The sequence below is a fragment of the Panicum virgatum genome, chromosome 2K (assembly GCF_016808335.1).
Source record: "Panicum virgatum strain AP13 chromosome 2K, P.virgatum_v5, whole genome shotgun sequence".
Classification (NCBI taxonomy): domain Eukaryota; kingdom Viridiplantae; phylum Streptophyta; class Magnoliopsida; order Poales; family Poaceae; genus Panicum; species Panicum virgatum.
This window is the reverse complement of record NC_053137.1, coordinates 50,599,200-50,607,004: the sequence shown is the minus strand read 5'-3', so window position 1 is coordinate 50,607,004 and position 7,805 is coordinate 50,599,200.

The following is a 7,805-nucleotide window of genomic DNA, read 5'->3' as shown; positions in this document are numbered from 1 at the left end:
ATAGCCGTAGCAGTTCATATCCACATGTACTTAAGCACCAGCGTGCACCCAGTGGCACAATCACGTGGTGGCCGCACACGCGAGGCCCTAGGTCCCATCGCGGCACAATAGTTTGAGGGACAATCACCACTATGTAAGAAAATCATAGAGAGCAACCCAAGTAGCACAAATTCAGAGAGAGGTTTTCTGGATTTTTAAAACATTACGAGTTCTACGTGGTCATACGGGATACATAACGTTGGTTAACCTGCCGCTCAGGTTTCACCATGTCAACCCACAACTAAGCACTATATAATTATGCCATGCAACAATATTGCACCCCTACTCATGCAAGATGACTATAATGCATGTGATCAAAATTTTAATTTATTCACATTGATTCGAGCAAGAATGCAAGCGGATGCATATTAAGGGTAGGAACCAAAACAATTAAGAATAACAAATATCAATGTTAGGAGAACAACAGGATGTCTTTAGTCATCAAGGATGGATGGAGTGGATTATCGTTGGGCTTCGGAACGAATGGACCAGAGATGAGGATATACGAATTCAAATTAACATTGATTAATAATAGAAAACATCAATGTTTAGACAAGATGGAATGGTCATATAACCATGGATATGATAAGGTTAGCTGATTATGGTGGAAAAAGGTAAAGAAAAATCGCCAAAGATTTCATCTAAAGCAACGATAACATCCTTATTTTAACCTTGGGCAATGTTTGGAAGAGTCTATCGTCGGGAACTCGGGATTAAGAAACACCCACCATACTACTAGATTCGTAACTTTGCATTTCATTTATTTGCAAGAATGCAACGGACCCATTTTGGATATAGAAATCAAGGCGACATGAATAAATGGATATCGATGCTAGAAAAACCTTGGAATGCTTTTACCCATCAAGAATAGCCGGAAACCAGTATTTTTTGGGTATGGAACGAAGGTCCTCGAGACGGAACTAAACTGCAGATTTTTTTATTTGAAATTATTGCTCAAGAGAACTTATTCAATTCCAGGAGAACCACAAATACCACTCCAAAATGATCTTTTGATGGTGTCTCTGCAAGCTCCGGAGACTCCGAGTTTTAGCCCGGAATGTCCGGGCTCAAAAGTATTAATGAAACCCCAAATCTTACTCCCCAAAAAACTCTGAAACTTTACTACCACCCCAGACTACAAGTTACTAGAACTTTCTAAGTGCTCGGTTTTTGAAAGAAAATGACCTTGGTGGTGAGAATTGTGCCACAAACTATCAACGCAAGATCTAGGAACTTGCGAGACGTGCACTGGGTGGAAAAAGGTTTACACAAAAAGGCTAAATAAAACAAAACACTAAAATCCGATGAGATGTCATGATGTATGCATGACCTATATGTCCTCACAAAGGAAAATTTTTGCCACTCAAACTATGGCAATATACGGAGGTTCTTACAGTGGCACAATACATACTCTCACTATATACACTAGTAGTCTACTATGAACTTCCCTACGTAAGCGGGGTTAGTGTACCTGCAAAAGAATTACATTACATATATATGCACAACTAATGAATGGTTAGAAGTTAGTTTATACTATACACATTGCCACCTGAAATAACCTACACTATATAAGGCTTATGATCTAATCTCTTCTAATCCCTTAAGCACAAGGAGACATATTTTTGTCAAAACTCATTTTTTAGTTTTGAAAAACACCAAAATAATAATGCTGGTACCCCCTGGTGCATTTCAGCTCTAATACCAGCTCTGACAGACCCACCGAGTTAAAACGCTTAATTAAGCGTAACCGCCATCATTTGAACACATCAGGCGCGTTAGCTTAATTAAATATAACTTGACAGGCTGTTTCTAACCCACAGGCCGATCGAAACACATCAGAAGTCTCGCACGAAGGCGAGCGTAGAAGGTACCAGCAAGATACAATTTTACAAAAATAGTAAATAATATTAAGACTTTGACAAAACATCTTTAAATTTAAAATTTACAAAAGAAATGATAGCAGCGGAAGGGAATCTAACTTACAGAGCATTTTCACTAGAGAAATAGTAAAACAAACTAAATAAGTCGAGAACTACCAAGACGTGAAGACGAGGCGCCACATCGAGCCCACCGATGTGAAACCTTGTTATCTCTTATACCTGAAATAGGGTAAACAACAAACCCTGAGCAACTAATACTCAGCAAGACTTACCCGACCAGTGGGTAAAACTTAGCCCACATACCTAGGCATGCAAGGCTTTTGGCTGGTGGTTTATTTTGCAGAAAAGCAATTAAAAGTGGATCTTTATTTTTCATATTTTAACTCAGTATTTTGTAGGGTAATCATCATCTAATATTTGCCTCCTAACTGGAACAATCATGGTGGAACATTACATAATAATCCAAAGTAATCCTCATTATATATTTATATTATACACATTCCATCTCATCACTACGATCCAGTGCTGCGATCGAGGTGCTCATATCTGAGAGCGACTGACGGCGAATCGATTCGATTTAACCTTGCAAGGTGGATCTAACCAACACAGCACGCGTATGCCCCGTCGGACCACACGCACCAACCCTTCCCCTCCCTGCTTCGAACTACAGAACCGCCCCACCTACATATAGTCAGCCGAGCTCAACGAGAGACCACCAAAAGTAAATACATACATCCCGTTTCTTCGCGACTACTCGACTCGCCCTAAGAGGTGGTGATGAAGTTCTGTACTTTCAAAGCAAGGCAGTACTAGGCTTACTAATTTCGACTACCTCCTACTCCCGGTATGCGGTTAGTACATTTCAAACATGATCAGCAGGGCCAGATAACGGTACGGTCCTTAACCGACACATACGGGGCTAAGACACCTAGGAACCATGTCCTGCTGCCATACCTATACATCAACATCATTCCCCGTCCGGTCTCCAAAATTCCATTCATTTCCATATCGAATACACAACTCATGTACTAGAATAGGAATATATCATATATCTCACGAGTAATCGGAAATTACTCGACTTCTAATCATCTTATATCTCGCGAGTGACAATAGAGCACTCGTCTTCTACCGGGAACCATTAAGCATAGCACTTCTATCGTCCTATACATATTAGTATAACTCAAGGAAATGTAGGGATCATGCAACTAGAGTTCCAAACAATTCATAAACCTAATGCACAAATAATAGAGACATATATAGGTGTCAAAATTTGAAATAGTAGGATGTGTATCGGGGCTTGCCTGAGGGTAACACTAAGTTAGTGTTAATATTATTTTCGGCCTTGGGCCCTTCCGACCTTGGACCGGGTCTTTGGTTGCGTCAGCAGGTCCTTCCATCTTCTGGAGATGTCCACCGAGCACCGTCTTGTGGTTCGGCTCCAACATCGCATGCTTCACGTTCACGCATTGTACATCTAGCGCATCTACACGAGATGCATATGACATGAGAATGCAAATATGATATACAACAACAGCTTAACCAGTACTGAGTATAAACACTACTAGTTTGCACAATTTACACTTAACAATCCTAATGTACCCCGAAATATCCAGATTCCTGTCCGGAATCTCCGGATTACCCGGAGTATATGGGTTAATACCCGGAGTTTCCGGGTTTCACAACATTTTCGCCCCCAAAACTGAAATTCTTGTTACGACAAAACTAACCCACGAAAATCGAAACTCTTCTAAACCCTAGTAGAGTGACTCGTATGGAGATGATTGACCAAAAAGAAATCGCTTAAAACACCCTAGAACAACCAATCCATTTAGCCCTATCTTGTGGTACCTTGAGTAAGCTTCCCCTGCAAGAAAACTCGAAAATGAAACCACCCCAAGGTGGAATACTTGGAGGAGAGGACCCCCCATGCCGATTGGGGCTCCCTTAGGCCTTGGGATGGATTTGGAAGGAAGGATTTAGGGTTTAGGGCCAAGGGAAAAGGGAGAGCTCGTGAGGGAGAGAGGAAGGGAGAGAAAACTGTGTAATAACATTTGGGAATAGTCACAAGACCCAAAACACGTGATATATAATTTCAGGTCCGGAGTATCCGGGTGAAAATCCGGAGTATCTGGATACATCCGGAGTTTCCGGGTTCAAACCCGGAGTATCCGGGCAAACCTAACAAAAGGGCAAACTACTGTGTATGCCACGGGGTGCAGCAGTGCGCGCGGCGCACGGAGCAGCAGAGAAAGGGCCGGGGAAAGAGGTGGGGAAGGTGGAGGAGCTCACCAGGAATCCATTCCCATGATCGATTTGGGTGGAGGAGAACCGGAGAAGCGGATCGACGCGAAGGGGCGGAGCTCGGGCGGCACTCCCATGGTGGTCGGCGATAGGGCCGTTGATTCCTGCCGGGGGAAGCTCGAGCGAGGCTCATGGAGGTGCGGCGGAGGTGCGGGACGTGGTTGGGAAGGCTCTCATGGAAGGGATCGACGAACGGCGGCCGGAGATGGCCGGGGCGCCGGCGAGAGCGAGCTCAGCTCAACTTGAGTCGAGGAGGAGAAGGAAACGAGAGGGAGAGAGTGAGAGAGTGAACTGTGAGTGAGAGAGAGTGAGATATTTAATGGCTGTGGGGCCCAGTGGAAAAAATAAAAATGAAATAGAAAAATCTAGGTCCGGAGTATCCGGATGACTGTGCGGAGTATCCGGACAATACCGGACAGACCGTTTTCAAATAGATGGCAGATTGTCCGCGCCCCCTAGCAGACCGTCCGCGGAGTAGACAATCGGACATCCGATCGGCTGGTCCGGAGTATCCGGACGTTAGTCCGGACTATCTGGGCCCAAGTTGATTCCGAGGAGAAAAATTGATATTGGGTCGATTTGGATTTCATACGTGGCTCGAACCTTTATTGAAAATCATTTTAAAAGTTATTTCCTCCTCGCATAAGTTAACTTGCTAGCAAAAATTTTATTTAGCGATTTTGTTCATGCGTGTTTAAGGTTAATAATCATGTTAATCGCGGGCTTATCCTTAATTACAAGGGATTAACACCTGGGGTGTTACAGTTTGGGAGGCGTGGTGGCATATCGCGGGGCACGGCGCGAGCAGCATCCTCTGAGGCCGCCGGATCTGTGCGTCTTGGCGGGCGGGTGATTGCTGCAGGCAAGGCCGGGGGTGTCCCTGTCGGAGGCGATGGCGGGGCCCTTCTTCCTCGCCGCTGGCGCGGCGGTTGCTCGTTCGACCCGCCATGGACGTTGTGCCTCCTCGCCTCCGCGGACGCCGCCCCTCCTCACTATTGTGGCCGTCACCCCCTGCCATGCCGTCCTTCATGGATGACCAACTGAGGGTTGTGGCGGTGGTGGCGGGCTCCTCCTCCTCCAGATCTAGGGAGGGCCCCTACTGAGCCGCCGCTGGGGGCTCCTGGATGTACAACGACGGGGCGGTTCTGCCTTGCAGCAGCGTCGGTGGTCAGCAGGTGCCCAAGTTGGTGAGGCTGCCGACGATGGTGAGACTTGTGCTTGCGTGCTGTGGTAGATAGATTTTGCAGTGGTGATGATGTGGTCGTGCAGCAACAACGGGCGAAAGCTTCACCTGGCTGTAATGCCGGTGTCAGCAACGACGGCGCCATTGGGTGTCGTTTTTCTTCCTGGAGGTGTTGACTGTGATGCTTGCTTGCAAGGTCATGGATCTTCTAGGTGAAAACTTGGTTCCGGTTCGTCGGATGGGCGATGGCGGCGGCATCGACGTCGTGTCCTTCTTGAAGGCATCGCCTTAGAAATCCTTTGACTCGACGTTCATTATTACCGATGGCGAAGTCTGTTGTGTGAGAGATAGAAGATTTGTATTCTAAATCCAACATCAAGTTTCTAAGCAGACGAAGATGAAAGACTGAAGATGGATCAAGACAACACAAGATCGATTATGGGCGAAGAAGAAGAAGAACAAAGCTTAGTCTTCAATTTTTTTCTTTGTCTTAAGAGTTTTCCTTGTGTTTTTTGAGCTCCTCGTTTGTGAGGATTGGAGTCTAAAAACTCTTTGTAACCTTTGGCTGTATATATCCACAATGTGGATATAGAAGGCCGGATTTTATCCTTAATTAAAAAAGAGTTAAAAATACCAGCGGCCCTCGAACTTCTCCCCAGGTATTACTTAGGTCCACGAACTTGCAAAATTGAAATCTGGCTCCCTAAACTTGTTAAGTTGTGCCACTTAGATTCATACCCCTTCAAGGGGCATGAATATATGCAAAAATGCCCTTGAGTTTTATCGTCTTCACATCCTTGAGGGATAGAAGGCAGGGCTGCCACACACGGCGCGCGCCTGCCTCTGCGAGCCACCGGCCTCCCTGCCGCGAGTGCGCCTCCCGCGGCCGCAAGCCACCGACCTCCATGCCACACGCCCATCTCCGGCGAGCCGCCGACCTGCGCTCCTCTCCTTCCTCCGCCGGCGTGCCTCTCCTCTCGCGCACGGCTGTCCTCCTCCGTCCCGGCGTGCCCCTCCTCCTTCCCTCCGCCGGCCAGGAGCTGTAGTGCGCGGGGAGAGGGCGAGCGCGCGAGGGCTCCTCCTACTCCGGCCACGCCGGCTCCTCCGGTCAGGCCCCTTCCTCCGCGTGTCCATGGCGGCAGCGGGGAAGACTGTGGTGGTGGGGTAGGAGAGCAGGGGTAGGGGCATGACCCCCTCCTGCCTCACCCTCCCCATCCTCGAGCTCGGCCCTCCCCGGAGGCATGAGCCGCGAGCCACGCCACCGCGGCGTGTGTGGGGGCTGCTAGCTCCGACGCCGCCGCCTGCGCGGGAGCCGCGAGCCACGCCGCCGCGACGCGTGTAGGGGGCTGCGAGCTCCACCGCTGCCGTCTGTGCGGGAGCCGCGAGCCACGCCACTGCGGCGCCTGTAGGGGCCGCGAGCTCCGACGCGCCGCCTGCGCGGGAACCGCGAGCCACGCCTCCGCGGCGCGTCTGGGGGTTGCGAGCTCCGACGCCGCCGCCAGCGCGGGAGCTGCGAGCCATGCCGCCGCGGCGCGTGTGGGGGCCGCGAGCTCCTCCCCCGCCGCCTGCGCGAGAGCCGCGAGCAATGCCTCCGCCGTCGTGCGTGCCGAGCCAGGGTGCAGTGGTCCAACCGTGTGCGCGTGTGGCGGCAGCCGAGTAGGGGCTGTGTTGGCGCAGAGGTAGTGGCGAGATAGTGGGGGAGCTTGACGAACTCCTCCGCGGCCGCGCGGGCGAGGCCCGCAAGCTCCGTCGCCGCCGCACATGGCTCGCGAGTTCGACCCGCGAGCCAGGGGGGCGGCCGCGAACTCCAGGGGCGGCGGCGAGTGCGAAGTCCGCGAGCTCCAGGGGCGGCGGCCACGAGCTCTAGGGGGCAGCGACGTCCGCGAGCTTCGGGGGGCAGCGGCGTCCGCGAGCTCCAGTGGAAGGTGAGGAGGCAGGGGAGGCATGGGGAAAGAGAAAGAGAGAGAACGGGAGGGAGGGGGCCGAAGGTAGAAGATAATAATTTTAGAGGGGTTTGGTGCATATATTCATGCCATATGGCGTCATATTAAGGGCTGTGGACCTAAGTTGCACAACTTAACAAGTTCATGGTGCTAGATTTCGATTTTGCAAGTTCATGGATTTAAATGGCACTTCAGAATAAGTTCGAGGGGCTGGCGTATTTAACTCATTAAAAAAATACATCGCCTGAAGCGAATAGTGTGTGCTCCGCCTGCTCCACCTTTTATTTTTGAGGGGTGTTTTCTATCACCTGAAGCGAATCGTGTGTGCTGGTGGGTAATTTCGGCCCACGAAAAGTAGAACTCTATTAGCCCACGAGGAGCGCCATAGCCTGTTAGCCCATGAAGAGCACTGAGCCTAAGCCCACGAGCTGCAACTGCAGGCCGTTATTTGCATTTTCA